General features: G+C 40.0%; 1 protein-coding gene across 1 annotated transcript in view; it reads right to left on the bottom strand.

Annotated features, from left to right (window-relative positions):
• The window catches only part of STEAP1 (STEAP family member 1), a 29,561-nt gene extending 21,786 nt beyond the window's left edge, over positions 1-7,775 (bottom strand). The window contains exon 1 of the mRNA XM_007530218.3: positions 7,493-7,775. The gene's annotated coding sequence lies outside the window, so the exon portion shown is untranslated. The remainder of the gene's footprint in view (positions 1-7,492) is intronic.
• Positions 7,776-24,133: the final 16,358 nt, after the last annotated feature.

Below are 24,133 nucleotides of genomic sequence, written 5' to 3' on the forward strand. Positions count from 1 at the left end.
ACAAGGGCAACACAATGGGAAAAAATGGCCTCCAGGAGCAGGAGCAGTGGATTCATGGTGTAGGCACCGAGCCCCAGTGATAACCCTGGAGGCGGAAAAAAACAAAAAAAGGATAGGAAAGTTTTCAATGGAGAGGATGTGATACAGAACTCTGGTGGTGGGAATTGTGTGGAATTTTACCACTCTTATTCTACGTTCTTGTTTATTATTATTAAACCAATAAGAAAATAAGTGAAAAAAAAGAAGTAAAAACACTAAAGAAGTGTTTTAAAAATCATGTTGGAAAATGTCTGATGAGTACTATGATATTAAACCATATTTTATGTAACGTTGCAAAAAAAAAAAAAAAGAACAGGAGTGGCAAATAAAGTTCAATAAAAATACAGATAATAAGGGAGTTGGGCTGTAGAGCAGCGGGCTAAGTGTAGGTGGTGCAAAGTGCAAGGACCAGTGTAAGGATCCCGGTTTGAGCCCCCGGCTCCCCACCTGCAGGGGAGTCGCTTCACAAGCGGTGAAGCAGGTCTGCAGGTGTCTATCTTTCTCTCCTTCTCTCTCCATTTCTCTCTGTCCTATCCAACAATGACGACAACAACAATAATAACTACAACAATAAAACAACAAGGGCAACAAAAGGGAATAAATATTGACAAAAAGGTTACATTTAAAAATACAGATAATGACTGGTTTATATATACAAACTCACTATAATCTTATTATAAGAGTCTCAGAGCAGTTGACATTAATGTCAACAGTAACTGTTCATTTTTTGTTCACATATTGGTACAATAAATGACCTCTTATATGGAATTCAAAAATTGAGATGTCTTTTTAGGAGAATTCAACTCTGAGTGCTCATTTAGAGAAAATTCAGTCTCTCTCAAAAGTAAATAGAAGCAGGAACACATTCTTTAATATATATTTGTGTCCAGGGTTATTTGTGGGGCTTGATGCCTGCACTATGAATCCACTGTGGAGGCTATTTTTTCCCCTTTTTGTTGCCCTTGTTTGTTTGTTTATTTATTGTTGTTGTGATTATGATTAATGTTGTTATTGCTGATGTTGTTGTTGGAAAGGGCAGTGAGAAATGGAGGGGGGGGAGGTAGAGAGGGAGAGAGAAAGATAGAGACCTGCACACCTTGCTTCACTGCTTGTGAAGTGACCCCCCTGCAAGTGGGGAGCTGAGGGCTTGAACTGATACCCTTACACTGGTTCTAGGGCTTGGCACCATGTGTGCTTAATCCACTGAGCTACCGCCACACCCCCTGGAACACATTCTTTTAGTAACATATCAGTGGATGTTGGAGTTAGTTGAATGAACATATCTATTCATTTATATGTATACACACATCTGTAAGGTCATACTTCAGAATATGTTTAAGAAGCTTTGGGGATTGAAAGAATCTGAAACAATAATTACTTGATTTTCACAGAGAAATGTATCCTTAGTTTCTGATAATGAATAGAATAGACACTTTTTTTTTTTTTTTTAGCTTCCAGGGTTATTGCTGGGGTGAATCCACTGCTTCTGGAGGTTTTTTTTTCCCCCTTGCCCTTGTTCACTTATCATTGTTGTGGTTATTATTGTTATTAATGTCATTGTTGTTCGACAGGTCAGAGAAAAATGGAGAAAGGAGGGGAAGACAGAGAGAGGTAGAGAGTCTGGGAGGTGGCACAGTGGCTAAGGGACTAGACTCTCAAGCAAGAGAGAGGTAGAGAAAGACACCTGCAGACCTGCTTCACCGCTTGTGTAACGACTCCCCTGCAGGTGGGGAGCCGGGGGCTCGAACCGGGATCCTTATGCCGGTCCTTGCACTTCGCATCTAGTGCGTAACCCACTGCGCTACTGCCAGACCTCTGACACTGTTCTTAAGAGGATCTAAGGTGGTATAATCTCTTTCCTTTTTCTGTTTCCTGTCTTACTAGGGCCTTATACAGGTGTAATTTCACTGCTTCCATTCCAACATTTTCATTCCTTTTATTTTAGATAGATAGATACATGGATAGATAGAGACAGACCAAGACCACAGTATTAGAGATTCCTTTTGTAGTGCCAGAACTTGAACTTGGGCCCTATACTTGGCAAGGCACTCATCTTATGAAGTGAGCTATCTTTTGAACCTCTAAGGTGGTATTTTTATTTTATTTTATTTATTTTTTCCATGTTTGTTGCCCTATTGTTGTTATTATTATTGCTGTTGGATAGGATAGAGAGAAATCAAGAGACGAGGAGAAGACAGACGGGATAGAGAAAGACAGACACCTGCAGACCTGCTTTACCACTTGTGAAACAACTACCCTGCAGGTGGGGAGCCAGGGGCTCGAACTGGGATCCTTATGCTGGTCCCTATGCTTCGTGCCTTCACCCGCTGCACTACCGCCCTGCCCCTTAAGGTGGTATTTTTATACTGCCATTGTCCCATCAAAGGAATGGCCTGGCCTTTGTAGCTAAGCTAGTATATTGGTGTTGGAGAGGTGTACTGTCATTGAGATACTCACCTCCTGGCCAACTTGGTTCTGTTAAACTTTCTATCTGACCAAGGAATATTTTTTTTCTTCATATTTAAATTATCTTTATTTATTGGATACAGACAGCTAGAAATTGGTCCAAACTCTCAGAGGCATAAATGACAGGAGAAGATGACCAAAGTGCTCTGAACCTTAATTCCACCAGGACTGGAGATTCCTATCACTAGGAATCTTTGTTTTCATATCGTCAACGAAAGGGAGATGAATCTGGAAAACACCAGAGGAAGTCAGGCACTGTTTCTCTTATCTGAAAGAGAGGAGAAAAAAAGGAAGGACACTCCAAAGTAGTAATAGGTGTAGGTGTGATTTAGAAAGGAAGTGAAGGCAGGCTCATAGAAAAAAATGGACAAAAAAATATAGATATAGACTGTGATAGATATAAAGTCAATCCATATCTGTGACGTTGGGAGAACTAGTTTTTGCTAGAGAGGGGTGGGGGACACAGAACTCTAGCTGGGAGAATGCTGTGGAATTATACTCTTAGTATCTCTTTTGTGTGTTTATTTATTTATTTATTCCCTTTTGTTGCCCTTGTTGTTTTATTGTTGTAGTAATTATTATTGATGTTGTTGGAAAGGACAGAGAGAAATGAAGAGAGGAGGGAAGACAGAAAGGGAGAGAAAGAGAGACATCTGTGGACCTGCTTCACCACTTGTGAAGCGACTCCCCTGCAGGTGGGGAGCTGGGGGCTTGAACCCCGATCCTTGAGCTGGTCCTTGCACTTGGCGCCATGTGCGCTAAACCCACTGTGCTACTGCCCACCCCCCATCACATTTTTTTTTTTTTTTTTTGCCAACAGGATTATTGCTGGGGCTCTATGCCTGCACAACTAATCCATTGCTCACAGTGGCCATTTTTACCATTTTTTTCTTTTTCTTTGACAGGACAGAAATAAACTGAGAGAGGATGAGAAGATAGAGAGGGAGAGAGACAGATATCTACACACCTGCTTCACCATTTGTGAAGTGTACCCCCTGCAAGTGGGGAGTAGGGGCTCAAACTTAGGTCCTTACACATAGTGATAGGTGTGTTCAATTGGGAGCACCACTGCCTGCCTCCCACATATCTTTTTTCAATAAGGCACTGGGGAAAGAACTCTAGGATTCACATATTCACTAAGTGGCCTCCTAGAGTAACTTTCTTTTCTCTTCTCTTCTCTTCTCTTCTCTTCTCTTCTCTTCTTTCTTTCTTTTTTTTTTTTTTTTGAGAGAGAGAAGAGAGGAGAAAGAAGAAGAAATTTATACAGAGAGTAAACATATCCCAGCACCACCCCATCATCCGTGGAGGTCCCCCACTCCCACCCCAACCCTGTGTTATCTCTGGTGCTTATGTGGTGGTGGGTATCTAAACCAGGGTTTTGTGCATGGTAAGTCAGACATTCTGTGATAAGTTATCTCCTGGTTCCACCCTTGACCATAAATACTGGCTTACTGATAACGCACACAACACAGCCCTGATAGAAACAATCAGAATTTTTTTCTCTAATATTTATTTAAGATAGATGGAAGTAAAAGAGAAAGAGATGTACATCACTAATATTTTTGTTAAGTTGGGATGACAGAACATTTCTTTCTACATGTTCTAACAGATGCCTTTGATAGAGCGGATGAAAGTTAATATATACAAGCACAACCAAGAAATGGGGGAAGATAAATAAATGTTTTGGTGGCAGATTTTAAGTATTTAGAGTTTCTATGGCCAGATTTTAACATAATCTGTTACCCAATTCAGTACATTCCCCTTTGTGTTGATGCTGCATAATTTGAATTGGGTGCTCATCACTGACATGTGAAAGAGTTCCGTGTAAACATTCAACAAGTCTTTATGAAGTTATCTCTAGGACAGCAAAGAAGGAAAAAAGGAATCAAACTTTGTACCAGATTTGAAGGAGCTTACAGTCCATTTCCTTAAGAAGCATTACATCACTTGATTTAACTATTTTTTTAAAAGTACTTTTTCATTGACTTATCCACTGGCTTATAATGTTATGAGTTTAGAAATATACTTTTATACATATGTGCACACATATTTGTGTATGCAACCCAACACATTCAACAATACAAATCCTTGTGCCATTACACTAATGAGAACTGTTCACCTACCCACCCTCATCCCTAGACCCAGCAATAAACCCACAGTTTTCGAGTCTAAGAGTTAAGCTGGTTAATAATTATTGTTTTCATTTCTGAAAATTTGTTTGTTAATTATAGTTCACATATGAAGTCATTCATTATTTATTTATTTTTAAAATATTTATTTATTATTGGATAGAGACAAACTGAGAAGGGAGGGGGAGATATAAAGGGAGAGAGACAGAGAGACACCTGCAGCTCTGCTTCACCACTGGTGAAACTTTTCCCCTGCAGGTGGGGACCAGGGACTTGAACCTGGGTCCTTGTGCACTGTAATGTGTGTACTTAGCCAGGTGTGCCACTATTTGGCCCTTAGTTATTTTTCACTTCTTATTTCACTTAGTGTAATTACTTCCATTCAGTTTCATACATTTTATCTCAAATGATATCATGCCATCTTTTTTTTTTTTTTTTAAGTATCTGAGTGATACTGATTTGAGTACATACCTTATAACTTTTTTTTTTTTGCAGTTATCTGTTGATGTGCAATTTGGCTGATTACATATTTTGGCTATATTGTGAGCAGTGCTTCTGTGAACATAAGGATGTATGTATTTTCTTTCAAATTAGTTAAACCAACATATTAAATAGAGTAATATAGGATATGTGTGTGCCTAGGGGTAGACATTTTATCTGCTATAATCAAACACAAGAAATAACTCTTTGTTGATAGGATTTTTTTCCATTATTGCTGCTACTGCTGTTGTTGTTGGACAGGACAGAGAGAAACTGCGATAGGAGGGGAAGACAGAAAGGGAGAGAAAGATAGATACCAGTAGACCTGATTCACTGCTTGTGAAGCGATCCCCCTGCAAATGGGCAGCTGGGGGCTTGAACTGGGATCCTTGAGCAGGTCTTTGTGCTTTGCACTATAAGCATTTAATCTAGTGCACTACAGCCTGGCCTGATAGGATGTTTTAATACTGCAAGAAGTAAGATGACAAAGATGCTAACACAAAAATCAATTCTAATTTTACATTAACTCATCAACTATATTATGAACAGCAATTATCTAGTAGTGGGATTACAAAGTTAAAAGAGTTTCCATTTTCCAGATCTCAAAGTCTAAGAAGCAAAGGCAGAGATTTTAACAGCCAACTGTATGGTAGTTCAATGAATCTTAAAGGAAAACACAACTTATAGACAGATGATGACATGGGGAAAGAGAGGGCTGTCTTCTATACAAGGTCATGAGGTTTTCAGAAAGATAGAAATGTTTCTTGGTTGAGGGCTGCTACATAAGGAATATGGGTGAAAAGCACAAGTGGCCACTCATTCAGCTGGATGGTAGAGCCATCAGGATGAAAAGCAAATGCAATTTCAGCCACCAACTTGCAGATGACACCATTTTAACCTCCCCAGGCAGATCAAGTCCTTGGAACCCCACCTCTCCAGAGTCCTGCCCCACTAGGGAAAGATAGAAACAGGCTGGGGGTATGGATTGACCTGCCAACATCCATGTTCAATGGAGAAGCCAGAACTTCCACCTTATGCACCCTGTCACCCTGTAAAGAATTTTGCTCCATACTCCCAGAGAGACATAAAGAACTGAGAAGCTTCCAGTGGAGGGGATGGGATACAGAACTCTGGTGGTGGTAACAAAGTGGAATTGTACCCCTGTTATTTTACAATCTTGTTACTCATTAAATGACTAATAAAAATTATTTAAAAAAAGAAAGGGGGAAGCAAAGGCAAGGAAAACCCCAGGGTAGTGAGTGGTTTTGTTGATTCTGTGGCTCATAATTTACTCTGTGTCTAGAAGTCAAGAAAATAAAATATCAGTCAAGCAAAATATCTTGGTGTCCATCAGGCTTTAGTCAACAAAAAATTTAAATTCTACAGTAAAATGCTTTAATGAAGACAAACAGGAAACAGCATATTGTTCAGAATTTGGTCCAAAATTTCCATAATTTCGTCTCCATTAAAAAGCAAAGCATATTTCTGAAATGACTGGTCGGTTTTGCTTTACCAAGAAGATGGAACTGAAGTTCTTGCTAAATATTGACACAGCCCAAGAGGCTCATGTTTATATAGAAGAGTTTATAATATTAACTAGGATACAGTTTGAGGTGCACTGTATTCCCAAATGTTCTATATATTCCAAACTGCACACCTGCCTTACCATACTATGTGGAGAAGAGATGCATTTCATCATTTAAAAAAACTGCTTATTTCTCACTATGCATAACATTCTTTGCTAAACGAAGGACCTTTATTAAATGTCAAGATGTTGACCGTATTATTTTTATTATTATTATTTTCACAAAAAAAGTTCACATTAAAGAATTTGGAAGTACTTTCCCTCCCTTAGAATCCCTTTCCAGTGAGTGTGAACCATGACATACTCACAGCCTTTGAGAAAAGCTGAACCCCAATCCAGATACTGAACCATTCTGCTACTATAAAACCTTAGGACAAACTGCACGACTTTTAAGTAGTATGCATCAATCAATTAATGACACATCAACTGCAATGGAAAAACGCAAATTCGTGGCAACTTTGTCAAGTTGGAAAGCTCGCCTGTAAACCAAATGGGAGGACATATCCCCTTGAGCTCCCACCAAAAAGGCTTCCTTGTGAGTCCCTGGCTCCCAGCCCCTGTTCCAGCCACAAACAAGTGTGTGCTGGGCGGAGGAGGGCTGGGCTGGGCTGGGCTGGGCTGGGCTGGGCTGGGAGGCAGCGAGCGCAGGAGCCTCACGCTTGCTCCAGACCATGAGACCCCCTGACCCCCGGCAACCGCGAGTCTCTCTGCTTCCCTTCCTCATTCCTGCCTCGCAGGTACCTGCGGAGGAGAGAGGAGTCAGCGACCAAGCAGAAAAGCCCTGCGTACTCACCGGCTCCTCGGTGTGACCTGACTTTAAGTTGCAGACTCAGCGAATGCCGGGCGGCGCCAGCTCCACGCGGGGCTCCAGCCTCCCTCCAGCGCGCCCAGCCAGCCCGCGGGCAGCAGACTCCGCCTCTTCGTCAACCGCGGGGCTGGCGCCACCTGCGGGTGCGCAGCGTCCCCTGCGTCTTCTGCGGTGGATGGAAAATTTCGCTGCCTGGAGAGACCCAGTCTACACTTTGTCCAGGTTGCAACCTGGACCGCTCTGGGCTACATTTACACTAACCCTGATTCAGAGCCCAAGGTAAGGTCGGCGCCCTGAGATCCTTGACTTTGCCAAGCCAACAGCATTTTGTGCAGGTCTTTAGAGCTGCGGTTCGCTGACTTCCACGTGTATCACCTGTAGGGCCTAATTATTACAATTCCAACTTGGGTTTTGCTTTCCAGTTTAATATTTCTGGGGTGGCAAGGTTAACAAGTGATGTTGAAGCACTCACGGATCTCGCTGTGAGTTGGACAGAATTAGAATTTAGCAACTCCCTGAAATGTCCGCTATTTACAATTGAGGATTGTGGTTTTTAATTTTTGAGTGAGTTGGCCTCCAAACTGTTTAATTTTCTACCTTTAGTGTCAAATCTTGTCGCCCTGCTCACCTAGTCCTTAAACCCACATTTACTACCCCCCCCATTGTCTTGCTTACTTAAAGAAATTTTACATACCCCAACTCTATCAGGTCTTCCAAACTTCAAGTGAAACTACTGTAACAGTTTAGCTGTTTAATTTTTATTATTTTATTTTACTTTATTTTATTTTGTGGGTGGAAGAAGAAACTGGACACTTAGTTGGAACTAGTCTCAGGGTAGAGTGAGGCCAGACAGAATTACATCTGGGGATTTGGTGTCAGAATATTCCCAGAACTAGTATGAGTAGAAAGTGCAGGAGAATATGAGCACTCAACCACATTTTCCATGAATTATTGTTATTTCCTCATAGCTAGAGTCCAGGATTTCATGGTCTCTTTCTTACTTTCTCCTTTCATTTTCCTTTTCTTTCATTCCAAAGTACACCTCAATTTTGGTTTATAGTAATACACTGGATTTAATAGGGGACTGCTGATCCTCAGGCACGAAAGTCTTTTGCATAACCATTTTGTTATCTCCCTTTATCACCAGATTTCTGGTTTTAAAGTGTATTTTTTGTTGGTGTTGTCATTGGCTTTCCAGTGATGATGCAAAGTCCTTTAAAGATTTCATGACTGGTAGGAATAGAATTTTACTCTTATTTCTAGTAAAACTAGGAAATGATCTCCTATCTAAAAATTTCTAGAGAACAGTCTCCTTTTATGTGCGTAGTAACAGAGCCTACAAAAAACTAAAACAAATGGTTAATTGTGTCACACATTGTTTTAAAAATGATCATGGTTCTGAAATGATCAAACAGCAATATGCTCTCTCATTGAAATTTAGTAAAAGTGAAGACATTCCATTTCTCATAAATGATTTTTCATATGAAGAGGGCAAGGAGGTTATACTTTTATTGATATAAATTAGCTTATCATAGAAAGCTTGATGTAAAACTGCTTTTACTCAAGGCCCACATAGTTCAGCTTTATAGTTAGACTCATAGTTTTGTTTATGTACATCTTCCAAAAGTTGCATTTGTTGTTGTTGATTTTATTGTGTGGTGAACGTCATGTATTTTAAAGTGGAATGACTGAAATTGTGAGATTTTTTTTTTTATGAATCTTTTTTTCCCTAAATTTATTTATTTGATAGAGACAGCCAGAAATTGAGAGGGATGGAGAGATAGAGAAGGAGACAGCACCTGCAGCCCAGCTTCACCACTTGTGAAGCTTTCCCCCTGCAGGTGGGGGTTGGGGGCTTGAACCTGGGTCCTTGCACACTATAACATGTGCACTCAACCAGGTGTGCCACCACCCAGCCCCGTGAGATTTTTTATTTTTTACTAATTAGATTATATGAATGGAAATAAATGAATTAGTAGCATGGTACTAAAAGCTGATGTATTTATTTTAAATTTATTTTAAGATATTTTTATTACAAGAATCTAAGATTACAATGTATAGTTCCACACCAACCACAAAAGTTCCATAACCCCACCCTTCAACCTCCCAACCACTATAATTCTCACAAGTCTTTATTCATTTATTTATTTAAAATATTTATTTTTCCCTTTTGTTGCCCTTCTTGTTTTATTGTTGTAGTTATTATTGTTGTTGGATAGGACAGAGAGAGATGGAGAGAGGAGGGGAAGACAGAGAAGGGGAGAGAAAGAAAGACACCTGCAGACCTGCTTCACTTCCTGTGAAGCGACTCCCCTGCATGTGGGGAGCGAACTGGGATCTTTACGCCGGTCCTTGTGCTTTGCCCACTGCACTACTGCCCGACTCCCAATTCTCACAAGTCTTACAACAGTTTGCTTGCTTATGTTTTGTTTGACTTTATGTTTTTCTTTCTTTCATTTTTTTTGTAAGTTCATATAAATCAGATCTCTAGATTTTAATATGAGTGAAACCATCTCGTAATTATCTTTCATCTCTTTATTATTTCACGAAGCATAATCACCTCCAGATTTTGTCCCAAAAGGGCACAGCATCACATTCTTTTAAAAATTAAAAAAAAAATTTAATTAATTCCCTTTTGTTGCCCTTGTTGTTTTATTGTTGTAGTTATTATTGTTGGATAGGACAGAGAGAAATGGAGAGAAGGGGAAGACAGAGAAGGGCAGAGAAAGACACCTGCAGACCTGCTTCACCACTTGTGAAGTGACTCCCCTGCAGGTGGGGAGATGGGGGCTGGAACTAGGACCCTTTTGGGGGTCATTACACTTCATGCCATGTGTGCTTAACTCGCTGGCTACCGTCCAACACCCACACAATATCACCTTCTTGATTGCAGAGTAATATTCTGTGGAATATATATTCCATAACTTCTTTAGCCAGTCATCTGTTGATGGGCATTTAGGCTGCTTCCACTCTGACCATTGTGAATAATGCAGCTATGAACGTAGGGGTACAAACGTCTCTTCTAATTACTATTTGAGTATCCACTGGATAAATGTCTAAGAGTGGTATTGCTGGATCATAAGGTACGTCCACTTTTATTTATTTAAGGACCCTCCAGACAGTCTTCCAAAAGGGTTGTATCAGTTTGCACTCCCACCAGCAATGTAGCAGAGCTCTCATTTCTCCACAACCTCTCCACCACCTGTCATTTCCTGTTTTGTTGGTGTGGACCATTCTCCCAGGTGTAAGATGGTATCTCAGTGTAGTTTTAATATGCATTTCTCTGATGTGGTGCATTTCTTCATGCATCTATGGGCCATGTGTATCTCTTATTCTTTTTTTAATTTTTAAAAATTAAAAAATTTTTATATTTATTTATTTCCCCTTTTGTTGCCCTTGTTTTTCTGGTAGTAGTTATTATTATTGTAGTAGTTATTGATGTTGTTGTTGTTAGGACAGAGAGAAGTGGAGAAGGAGGGGAAGACAGAGAGGAAAAGAGAAAAATAGACACCTGCAGACCTGCTTCATTTATGTAATCCCATTTATTTACACTTGTTTTCATTTCTTCTACCCAGGGTTTTGAGTCTCCAAATTCATTTTTGATGTGAAGTTCTGCAAAGTTTCATTGATAATTTATTCTATAAATTTTAGAGTTTCTGGTCTCATATCTAGATCTTTAATCCATTTTCATTTGACCTTTTTCCCATGTGGCTGTCCAATTTTCCCGGTACCATCTGTTGAAGAAACCGTCTTTACTCCATTGGGTTTGGCCTCTTTAGTCATATATTAGGTGCTGTGAATGTATGGGCTCATTTCTGGGCTTTGAATTCTGCTCCATTGATCCAAGTGTCCATTTTTATTCCAGTACTATTCTGTTTTGATTACTATTGCTTTGTAACATAAACTGAAGTCAGGGAGTGTGATGCCTTCATATTTTTCCTTTTTTCTCAGAAGTGCTTTGGCAATTCGTGGCCTTTTATGGTTCCACAAAATTTTTGAACAAATTGTTCATTTTGCTTAAATGAGCATGTGTCATTGGAATTTTGATAGGGATTGCATTGAAAAGTGCAGATTGTGTTTGGTAGAATGGCTATTTTAATAATGCATAGGCTTCCAATCCAGGAACAAGGAATGTTATTCCACTTCTGTTTATTCTTTTCTATTTCTTTTTATCAATTTCCCATAGTTTTTATATCCTGCTACTCTACTGAATTTATTAGTTATTTCCAGTGGTTTTTTTTTTTTTGGTGGAGTCTTTTGAATTCTCCAGGTATAATATCATGTCGGTAGCAAAGAGTGATAATTTGATTTCTTCTTTTCCAATTTGTATTCCTTTCATATCTCATTCTTGTCTGATTGCATTGGTGAGGACCTCAAGAACTATGTTAAATAACAGTGGAGATAGTGGATATCCTTGTCTGGTTCCTGATTAAGAGGAACATAATAAAGGTCTTTATTGTGGTCCGGGAGGTGGTGCAGTGGATAAAGCACTAGACTCTCAAGCATGATATCCTGAGTTCAATCCCTGGCAGTACATGTGCCAGAGTGATGCCTGGTTCTTTCTCTCTCTCTCCTATCTTTCTCATGAATGAATAAATAAAATATTAAAAAAGGTATTTATTATGTTGAGGGATGGTCCTTCTATTTCCAATTTCTGGAGGGTCTTTATCATAAATGAGTGTTGGATCTTGTCAAATGCCTTTTTGGCATTAATTGATACTACCTTGTGATTTTTATCTTTCTTTTTGTTGACATTTAGGCTGCATCCATATTTTGGCTATTGTAGGTAAGGAAAAACTTTATGTTTAAAGAAGCAATACTCATTTTCAGATTTTTCTTGGTAATTAAGATTTTTTAAAATTATCTTTATTTATTGAATAGAGACAGCCAGAAATTGAGAAAGTAGGGGGAGTTAGAGAGGCAGAGAGAGACAAAGAGGCACCTGTTGCATTGCTTCACCACTTGTAAAGCTGTCCCCCTGCAGGTGGGGATTGGAGGCTCAAACCTTGGTTTTTGCACATTGTAATATGTGCGCTTAATCAGGTGTGCCACCACCCAGCCCCATGCTGAGGATCCTTGTATTAATGTTCATCAGGAATATAGGTCTATAGTTTGCTTTCCTGGTAGAATCCTTTTCTGCTTTCGGGATCAAAGTGATGTTCACCTCTTAGAATGTGTTTGGTAGTGTTTGCCCTTCTAGAATTTTCTGGACTAGGTTGAGGAGAGCAGGTGTTATTTCTTCTTTTTAAATCTTTTTATTTCTTTATTGGGGAATTAATGTTTTACATTCAACAGTAAATACAACAGTTTGTACATGCATAACATTTTCCAGTTTTCCATATAACAATACAACCCCCACTAGGCCCTCTGTCATCCTTTTTGGACCTGTATTCTCCCCCCTCACCCACTCGGAGTCTTTTACTTTGGTGCAATACGCCGATTCCAGTTCAGGTTCTACTTGTGTTTTCTCTTCTGATCTTGTTTTTCAACTTCTGCCTGAGAGTAATATCATCCCATATTCATCCTTCTGTTTACAACTTATTTAACTTTAAGTTTTTCAAGGTCCATCCAAGATGGGCTGAAACCGGTGAAGTCACCATTTTTAATAGCTGAGTAGTATTCCATTGTGTATATATACCACAACTTGCTCAGCTTGATATATACAACTTGCTCAGCTTGATATATCCCCAGGAGAGGAATCGCAGGGTCATAGGGTAGGTCCATTTCTAGCCCTCCAAGAGTTCTCTAGACTGTTCTACACAGAGGTTGGACCAATTGACATTCCCACTAGCAGTTCAGGAGGGTTCCTTTGACCCCACAACCTCTCCAGCATTTGCTGCTGTTACCTTTTCTGATGTATGACATTCTCACAGGAGTAAAGTGATATCTCTTTGTCTTTATTTGCATTTCTCTGACAATCAAAGACTTAGAGCATTCTTTTCATGTGTTTCTCGGCCTTTTGGATCTCTTCTGTGGTGAATATTTTGTTTATATCCTCTCCCCACTTTTTGAATAGGGTCATTTTTTTCTTATTGCTGAGTTTGGTGAGCTCTTTATATATTTTGGTTATTAGCCTTTTGTTTGATGTATGGCATATAAAGATATTCTCCTATTCTGTGAGGGGTCTCTTGGTTTGGGTAGTGGTTTCTTTTGCTGTGCATAAGCTTTCTAATCTGATGTAGTCCCATAGGTTTATGATTGCCTTAGTCTTCCTTGTCATTGGATTCGTTTCATTGAAGATGTCTTTAAAATTTATGTGGAAAAGAGTTCTGCCAATATTTTCCTCTAAGTACCTGATAGTTTGTGGTCTAACATCCAAGTCCTTGATCCACGTAGAATTTACTTTTGTATTTGGTGAAATACAGTGGTTCAGTTTCATTCTTCTGCATGTTTCAACCCATTTTTCCCAACACCGTTTGTTGAAGAGACTCTGCTTTCCCCATTGAATAGTCTGGGCACCTTTGCCAAAGATTAGATGTCCAAAGGTGTGGGGGCTTACTTCTAGCCTCTCAATTCTATTCCACTGGTCAGTGTGTCTATTCATGTTCCAGTACCAAGCAGTTTTGTTGACAATGCCCTGTCTGTCCAGGGAAGTCTGTTCTTATCATGCTAGCATCTGGAACCTAGTGGCTGAAAAGAGAGTTAATATACAAAGCCAAACAAACTGTTGGACAATTATGGACCTAAAGGCTGGAATAGTGCAGGTGAAGGAATGGGAGGGGGGTACTCCATTTTTTTTGGTAGCTAGTAGGCATATTTTAGTTGTATTTCAAAGGGCCTTCTTCTTCTAGCGTTTGCCCTTCTTCCGTAGCCAGTCAACAGCATCAGGAGCTGCTTGTTGCTGGCTTTGAAAGTGACTGGGATCCATGTGGATTCAGTCGGCTAGGAAGGATCGTCAGTTTCCCCAATGAATGGGTGGGTACTCACGGGATGCACCACGGGAAGGTCGATCCAATGCATCCCAAAGGGCCTGTAGCTATACTAGTGGCTTTTTTTTTTTTTTTTTTTTTTTGCCTGAGCCTGAAATCTGATATGCAGGTGAATCCTAATTATTGTCATGGCTGGGAAAAGGACCAGAAAGCTGGATCAAGGAAGAGAGTAGCTCCCTAATATGGGAAAGGGGTATAAATATTACTGTAAATGCCATCAGTTTTATGTATATACCAGGTCCCGTATGATAGAGCATATGTTCACATGTATCTGTAAATTAGGGCAAAATATATACCTGAAAGCAAAAATACACAGTAGTCTTTAGTGAGTCAGTATCAAGTTCATAATGAAATAATGCCCACTTAGACTTAGATAACCCTCCTCACTCACTTCCTATTACAGTTCTCTCACTCACTCCAAAGCTAACCTTATCAAAGCAAGGACTGCTGAATAAAGGCAAGAGACTGGCATACTTTAACGATGACTCTTTAGTCACTATCAGGCCACCCCATCAGCTGGGGCCCTAACAGAGGAGTCCTGAATCTCCCAAACAGACTTGATGGGCCTAGACCTCAAATAAATCCCTCTCTCCATTGTTTCTGGTCATCTCTATCAGAAACAACAAAATAGACCCCTTTGTGGGCCCCCATAGAACCTTGCCTTCAACCTGGATCAACAGTGGTAGAGCATGTTCCATCCTCCGAAGAGAGGCTGGACAACATACTCTATGCTACACCTGAGGAAGATGGGTCAGTACTGGGGCAGCATGGAATGTTCCTACTCATGACCACAGAATGTGAGCTCAGATCTAGAGGGATGTAGAGGTCACACAGGCTCCTAAGCTAATTATGGGCCCCAGATCAAGGTTGTTTTATGTTCATTTTGTCTCTTTTCCTGTTTCCTTATGCACTGTTTGTTGTTTTATGTGGATGATTTTCAATAATGGTCTTGCATACTGTATATATGTTTTTTATTTGTCTTTGTGCTACATTTTGTTTTGTGGTAATTATGAATATTATATTAAACTTACAATATCTGTAAGATTTTTATTTTTAAGTTGACCTTGGTTCAGCAACATTGGACCATACTATGCTCTACTGTTGTTGTATTCCTGGTTCTATTCCGATACTGATTATCGCGTTTAAAGTTTGAATTTCCTTGCTTTTTCTTTTCTTTTTTTTTTAAGGGTTTTAAAAAATTTAATATTATTTATTTATTATTGGATAGAGACAGACAGAAATTGAGGGGGGGGGAATAGAGATGGAGAAGAGGGAGATAGAGAGGGAAAGAGACAGAGAGACACCTGCAGCCCTGTTTCACCACTTGTGAAGCTTTCTCCCTGCAGGTGGGGTCTAGGGGCTTGAACCTGGTGCCTTGTGTATTGTAGTGTATGCACTTAACCAGGTGTGCCATTGCCTGGCCCCTGCTTTTTCTTTCCACCTGGAACTTCTCTCAGTAATTCTTGTAAAGCAGGATTGTTAGCGGCAAATCCCTCAGTTTCTGAATGTTTACAAAGATCTCTATTTCTCATATTTGAGGGATAATTTAGTAGGATACAGAATTTGTGGCTGGCAATTCTTATCTTTTAATACTTTGAATATTCCATTCTACTCCTTCCTTGCCTCTAGCGTTTGTGGTGAAATATGATGAAAGCCTGATGGTTCTCCCTTTGTATGTGATTTTCTCCCTTTTCATGGAAGCCTGCAATATTTTTGTGAGTGTTTTTCTCCCTTTTTCTGCAGCCTTTGTATGTGACTTTCTCCCTTTTACCTCAACTTGAACTGCATTCAAAGTGTCCTTTTGGCCCTGAAGTTCTGTACTTTGTAATTCTTTTGTAAAAGTATCAAAGGGTTCTTGAATCTTAACTTTAGTTTCCCAGATTTATTTCAAAATGATAGAATTTCTGAACTCTGTCTCTGTCATTTTTTCTAGATCTGTGTAAGTCTGGTCATTTGACTTTTCTCATTGCTGTCTGTGTATTTGTCAGTCTCCACATTTAGTGTTCTTTTGTTTTTGTGTCAGCAGGTGGTGCTGTAGCTAAGGTGTTCAATTTCCCTGTTTCTGTATCTTGAGTCACCAGGTCCAGTATTACTGATGTCAACATAGTGTCTCCCTGCTGCTGTTCCAGACTCTGTGGGGCCGCAGCATTGGAAACTCAAGAAGTCATAGTTGTAAACTGGCAAGTTTTTAGGTGACGTTTTTCTTTTTAACAGTTATTTGTTGCTTAAACTCAGACCCAGAGGAGGTGTGGCTCAGCCACCAATTTCCCAATTTGCTGCCAGCTTTCCTTGAGCACTGGATTTTTTGTCCTGGGAATACCTCCACACAACACACACTTTAATTGTGATTAAGTCTAAGAGACAGTTTGGTTACTATTTATTTTCTAAGTTCATTTGCTTAAGTTGTCTGTATGCCATATGTGATATATAGTCTTTCATGTCTTTATTTAGTTTAATTAGCATAGTCACCGGGATGCTTTGGATCGGCCTTCCGGTGGTGCATCCCGTGAGTACCCATTCATTGGGGAAACTGACGATCCTTCCTAGCCGACTGAATCCACATGGATCCCAGTCACTTTCAAAGCCAGCAACAAGCAGCTCCTGATGCTGTTGACTGGCTACGGAAGAAGGACAAACGCTAGAAGAAGAAGAATCATAGTCACCTCTGGTTCCTTCCATACTGTGATCAGCTCTGGCTGATGGTGATACTAAGGACTGAACTTAGGACCGCAGAGCCTCAGGCAGGAGAGTCTGTTTGCATAACCATTGTGCTGTAGGTTCTTTAGTTCTACTTTTATATTCTAGTTAATGCTTTAGTTCTACTTTTATATTCTAGTTAATGCCCCCCACCAAAAAAAGAGGTTTATTTCATTTTTCTTCCTTTTTAAAAATTATTTTAATTTATTTATTCTTTTTGTTGCCCTTTTTTTTAAATTGTTGTAGTTATTATTGATGTCATTGTTGTTGGATAGGACAGAGAGAAATGGAGAGAGGAGGGGAAGACAGAGAGGGGGAGAGAAAGACAGACGCCTGCAGACCTGCTTCACCGCCTGTGAAGTGACTCCCCTGCAGGTGGGGAGCCGGGGGCTCGAACCGGGATCCTTCCGCTGGTCCTTGTGCTTAGCACCACCTGCGCTTAACCCGCTGCGCTACCGCCCGACTCCCTTTTCTTCCTTTTTAATTGATAAGACAGGGAGAAATTGATAGGGGAGAGAGATAGAGGGATAAAAAGAGATAGAGGGATAAAAAGCTCCCTTGCTGGTGAAACTTCTTCCCCTACAGGTGGAGGAGGGGGCTTGAACTGAGGTCCTTGTGCATAGTAACAAGTATGTTCAATCAGATGCACCACTGTTTGACCCCCACCTTTATTTCTTCCTACATATATCTAACGTAGTTTTTATTTTTACTTTTTAAAATCGTATTCTGTTGTGTTGTAATGTGACCCTCTGTGCTGTTGATTGGCAGATATATGGTCCTTAGGGAAAGTGGTTTTTTTCTTCTTAGTTTATGAAAAGAAACAAAACTAGGTTGTGGACTATAGAGTTGGGCACACTATTTCAGTCTGAAACAGAGTAGGGTTCTTTTAACAAAGGAGACTTTCTCAGTATTGAAGGAAGGGAAGCTTAGACCTCTCAGTGGTGGAACTGTCTTTGGCGGTGGGCTGCTGCACTTTGTGGCCACAAGGTGGCTCCAGAGCTCTTTGCAGGTGAACATTCACGCATTTAGGGAAAGAGACTCTCAGGCTTTCACTGGCTTCCTCAAACTCCCTGGCAGGAGCTCAAGATGCTATTCTTTGTGGTTGTGCTGGTATTATGATATTTCAGCCCACTGAAAGGTCTAAAGATTTTTTTTGTGGTTTTTAAAGTAAGCATCCAGTTCCGTATGCTCAAACTCACTTTTTTGTGCATGTCAATCTATTTGCTTATGCACATATAATATCCTTTATTATTCTCACCTATATCTAAAGTTTTTTTTAAATTTTATTTATTTTCCCTTTTGTTGCACTTGTTGTCTTTTTTATTGTTGTTGTAGTTATTGTTGTTATTGTTGTCGTCGTTGTTGGATAGGACAGAGAGAAATGGAGAGAGGAGGGGAGGACAGAGAGAGGGAGATAAAGATAGACACCTGCAGACCTGCTTCACCGCCTGTGAAATGACTCCCCTGCAGGTGGGGAGGCGGGGGCTCAAACCGATACCCTTATGCCAGTCCTTGTGCTTTGCACCATGTGCGCTTAACCCTCTGCGCTACCGCCCAACTCCCACCTATATCTAATGTTTACTGGGTACTTCCCATTTTAAACATGTTATATACATTATCTACTTCTTATAAAACCTTTGAAAAAGGTGCTTATTGTTATTTTATAAGTGGGATATTGAGACAGGATTGACAGCCTTCTCAAGGACGCAAAATCATTTTAATTTTTACAATCACAATGCAGTGTTTCTTACCATTCTGTTATCAAAAATCATAGAAGTAGTTGAGTAGAAAATAAGTGGTTTCTTGGCTAACGGGTAACTTATGTAAGTTGGGAAACTTGTTGATATCATAGGCTATGCATCAGAGAAGAGAAAGTTATGTTTTATACTAAGCAGAGTTAGGGTGACAGAATAATTTATTCAAATTTGGAAGTTGTCCCAGAAAAATCATCCCTATTTATGACATGCTCAATAGAGGCACATACTTTGATTATAGAGCTCATATAGAAAATTGAGGAGAGATTTCATTTGGGCAACTAGGGAAACTGATCTCTTCCCAAGCAGTTTTAATGGTCCTACTTAAACCTCAGGCATTTTTAAAGGAGTTTACTTAAGAATATGAATAACAACAGTGAATGGAGATATGAGAATGTCACTTTTGAAATTTCTATTCTCATCATTGCCAAGGACTTAATTTAAGATGTTTAATTAGGTGGCCAGGTGGTGGTACATTTGGTTAAGTGCACATGTTACAGTGTGCAAGGACCCAGGTTCAAGCCCCTGGTCCCCACCTTCAGGGGGAAAGCTTCACGAGTGGTGAAGCAGGGATGCAGATGTCTCCCTGTCTCTCTCCTTCTCTATCTCCCCTTCTTGATTTCTGGTTGTTTATATCCAAAAAAAAATAAAGATAAAAAAATTAAAAAAAGATGCTTAATAAATTTTCTATTGTATGCACTGGAATATGACAGTCTTAGGCATATTGAAGGAAAACTCATTCTAAGTGTCATACTTAAGATCTGCAAAGAAAAAATGTTACCTATTTCATACAATATGTTATCACAATTAAATGTGATAATAAATGTAAACTATTTGGCATGTAGAAATTGTTCACTGAACTATACTTACTAGAGAATAATTGGTAATTAAATCAAATCCAGGACTAGGTGGAGGGGAGATAAGGGACTAAGAAAGAAGGACAATCAGATTTACTGGACTTCAGGACAGAGGAGGGGAGGCCTTTAGTTGCATCCACAGTCTGGAAAGCTATTAGTTCCTCAATTATAATAATAATCAACCAAGAAACATCATGAATTTTCTGGCTGCTATTATTTATTTGTGTATTTTACCAAAGCACTGTTCTGCTCTGGCGTATGGTGGTAGGGGAGGCATTACGCATGAGCATCTGTTTTCATAACCATTATGCTATCTCCCCAGGCCCTTGGCTGGCACTCTCAAGGTTAGCTAGTGACAGCTTCAAGTCTAGAGTCTAGGACACCTGACTTTGGTTAATTAAAAAAAAAAATTATGACTGTTATCAGTACTGCATTTTGTTAATCATGGTATTTGCAAGCATGAGACTGAAGTAATTTTTGGCTGCATTACATGAGCTGATTTCAGAGCATTGAGTTGCTGAAGTATATAGAATTGAGAGAGTGCAAGGTGTTTGAACTGTAAATCAAAAGAGCAGCTTATAATAAAAGATTTAGTTTTCCTTGGCATAGTATCCTCAAATTCAGTTTATTCACTATATCTCTTTCTAGACAGGCTACATGTAATGTAATTTTCCCCATTTTGAGAGAATTATGGTTTAATTTATGTGTGACCTCTTCAAGATACTATTATCTTTACTTGTGCTATAACCTTATAGAGACCTATTTCTCAGCAAGGTTCCAAATAAGAATAGGTATAGTTTGATTTCATGGCTAATGTGTTCTCAAAGAATTATGCAGTCTGAGCATTCTTTAAAGAAAATCTTACTTAGGTAGGTATATTAGGATCCATCTTTTATATACATGGCTAGTAAAGAAAAGCAAGTGGACCACTGACTCAATTTTGGAGGCTGCCAGAATGAAAGATTCTTTCCTTTGAAATTACTGTGAAGAATTGGGCTGGGGAGACAGCATAATGGTTATGCCAAAGATTTTCATATGTGAGGCTCTGAGACCTCAGGTTCATTCCCAGCACCACCATAAGCCAGAACTGAAGAGTGCTCTGGTCTTCCTGTCTTTGTCTTTCCCTCTGAAATAATATAAATAAAACATTTTAAAAATGACTAGGAAGAACTTCATCTGTAATACCAGACATAGAGAAACTCATCTTTTAGGGGCTGGGTGGTGGCACACCTGGTTAAGTGCATGTATTACCTTGCACAAGAACCAGGATCAAGCCCCCAGTCCCCACCTGCAGGGGGAAAGCTTCATAAGTGGTGAAGCAGGGCTGCAGGTGTCTCTCTGTCTTTCTCTCCCTCTTTTTCTCCCCCCCTCTTCTCTCAGTTTTTCTCTGCTCTGTCAAGTAAAATAAATAAAATAATAAAAAAAGAGAAACTCATCAGTTTGGGCTCAATTTTATATGTTGCTAGTGAGATTGTTTGCCTTACTATTCAAATAAGTATCTTTTAAAAAAGATGCCTCTCTCATTCTTGCTTTTCCACCAAGTAACCACCATCCTTCTCCTTGAATTCACTGTACCTCTTCTACTCTTGTAATTCATTTACTCTTCAAGTTGCATTCAATAATCTGAGTTCATCTTCATAAAATTCTATAATGTATGTGACATCATACAGAATTTGGGGACCAGGTGGTGGTGCACCTGGTTAAATATACACATTATAGTGTGCAGGGACCTAGGTTCAAACCTCCAGTCCCCACCTGAAGGGGTAAAGCTTCACGAGTGGTGAAGCAGGACTGCAGGCGTTTCTCTGTCTCTTTCCCTCCCTATCTCCTCTCCCCTCTTAATTTTTCTCTGTCTCTATCCAATAATAAGTAGAAACATTTAAAAAAATTACAGAATTTGTTTTTCTTTGATGTATCTCACTTTAAGAAGCCAGGTTACTTCAGTCTTTTTGCCTTGTGGATTATTTTGGATCCACTGCATATGGTCAGTTAAAAGGGGAAAAACATGTAGGTGTTTTTTTAAAAAAAAATTATTTACTTAAGAAAGGAGACATTAACGAAACCATAGGATAGGAGGGGTACAACTCCACACAATTCCCACCACCCCATCTCCATACCCCACCCCCTCCCCTGATAGCTTTCCCATTCTCTATCCCTCTGGGAGTATGGACTTGTGGGTTGCGGAAGGTGGAAGGTCTGGCTTCTGTAATTGCTTCCCTGCTGAACATGGACGTTGACTGGTCGGTCCATACTCCCAGTCTGCCTCTCTCTTTCCCTAGTAGGGTGGGTCTCTGGGGAAGTGGAGCTCCAGGACACATTGGTGGGGTCGTCAGTCCAGGGAAGTAGGTTGGTATCCTGATGGCATCTGGAACCTGGTGGCTGAAAAGAGAGTTAACATACAAAGCCAAACAAATTGTTGAACAATCATGGACCTAAAGGCTGGAATAGTGCAGATGAAGTGTTGGGGGGGGGTACTCTCTGCAGACTCTTGTGTATTTCAGCTTTCAGGTATATATTTCTCCCTGGTTTATGTACACATGTGAACATATGCTCTATCTCAGGGGACCTGGTCTATATCTAGGTTTGGGGACTTTATTGGGGAGTGGAACACCTGGAATGGAATTAGAGAATACTATGAAGGGAAAGGTCTCACCCGAGTGATGAAGCTGAAGGATTGTCATTCCACATCTGAAGTGTCCGGTCACAGTCTGAAGTGAAGCATGCTGGGGTGGCACTCGTTGCGTTGATTAGTTTGCGATCGGCAGATGCAATATTATTTGATATGAATTGAGAGAAGCATGCAGGAAAGGGGGCCCCACCCTAAGGTTCCATGACTGGGGGAAATATAGGCTCTATAGTGGAAATGTGAGGTTCCTGCTGTCTTAGGGTTCAAAAAGACAATGGATAGTTATTGTTATCATCACATTATTTGGTAATTGGGTTAACTTTGAAAAGTCCCTTTGTTAGGGTTTGCTGTATAATACCCAGCATCTTGTATATAGTGGTGCCACTGGTTGCTTCTGTTCTCCCTGGTCTAGGCTTTCTAGGCTTTTGAGAGAGTCAACATATAAAATACTCAGCCTATGTATTGAAAAGACTCAGTCTGTGTTTTAAAAAGTTCTAGACATATGATCAATTTTTCCCCTCTCATATTAATTGAATAGTGGTTTATATGACTACACTTTAATAAGAGTGTACATAAACACCATTCCCACTACCAAAGGACTGTGTCCTATCCCACCCCCACCCCTGCTGCCCGGGGAAGCCAAATGTCCACCCTCCCCCTCACCACAGGGTTTTTACTTTGGTGCCCTACTCTTGATTTAATCAGATCCTGTTTTAGTTTCCCATTCTGTTCTTTCTCAACTTCTGTTGATGAGTGGGATCATCCCATACTCATCTTTGTCTTTCTGACTTAGCTCACTTAACATAATTCCTTCTAGCTCTGTCCAAGATGGGTCAGATAAGGTGGGTTCATTGTTTTTAATAGCTGCATAGTATTCCATTGTGTTTATATAGCACAGCTTTCTCAGCCACTCATCTGTTGTTGGGGACCTGGGTTCCTTCCAGGTTTTAGCTATTATAAATTGTGCTGCTATGAACATAGGTGTACACATATCTTTTTGATTGGAGAGGAATTACTGGGTCATATGGAAGGTCCATGTCTAGCCTTGTGAGAGTTCTCCAGACTGCTCTCCAGAGAGGCTGGACCAATTTACATTCCCACCAGCAGTGCAGAAGGGTTCCTCTGTTCCCACAGCCTCTCCAGCATTGGTTGCTGCTGTCCTTTTTGATGTATGCCATTCTCACAGGAGTGAGGTGGTATCTCAATGTTGTCTTTATTTGTATTTCTCTGACAATCAGTGACCTGGAGCATTTTTTCATATGTGTGTTAGCCTTTTGGATCTCCTCTGAAGTGAATGTTTTGTTCATATCCTCTGTCCATTTTTGGATGGGGTCATTTGCTTTTTTGTTGCTAAGTTTGCTGAGCACTTTGTATATTTTGGTGATTAGTCTCTTGTCTGATGTATGGCATGTGAAGATCTTCTCCCATTCTGTGAGGGGTCTCTTTGTTTGTGTGATATTTTCTTTTGCTGTGCAGAAGCTTTTCAATTTGATGTAGTCCCATTGGTTTGTTTCTGCTTTAGTCTTCCTTGCAATTGGGTTTGTTTCATCAAAGATGCCTTTGAGGTTTAGGTGGGAAAGTGTTCCACCAATGTTTTCCTCTAGGTATTTGATAGTTTCCCATGTGGGTGGTTTTAAGAGAAACATATCCTTCCCACTCACATTCTAGTGACTAGAATTCAATTATGTGATTATACATCATTGTGAGTGAAGCTGTCCTCCAGCTGCATATGCAGCCACCAAGCCATACTGGCCCCTGTCCTT

Source organism: Erinaceus europaeus, chromosome 8, assembly GCF_950295315.1.
Source record: "Erinaceus europaeus chromosome 8, mEriEur2.1, whole genome shotgun sequence".
NCBI lineage: Eukaryota > Metazoa > Chordata > Mammalia > Eulipotyphla > Erinaceidae > Erinaceus > Erinaceus europaeus.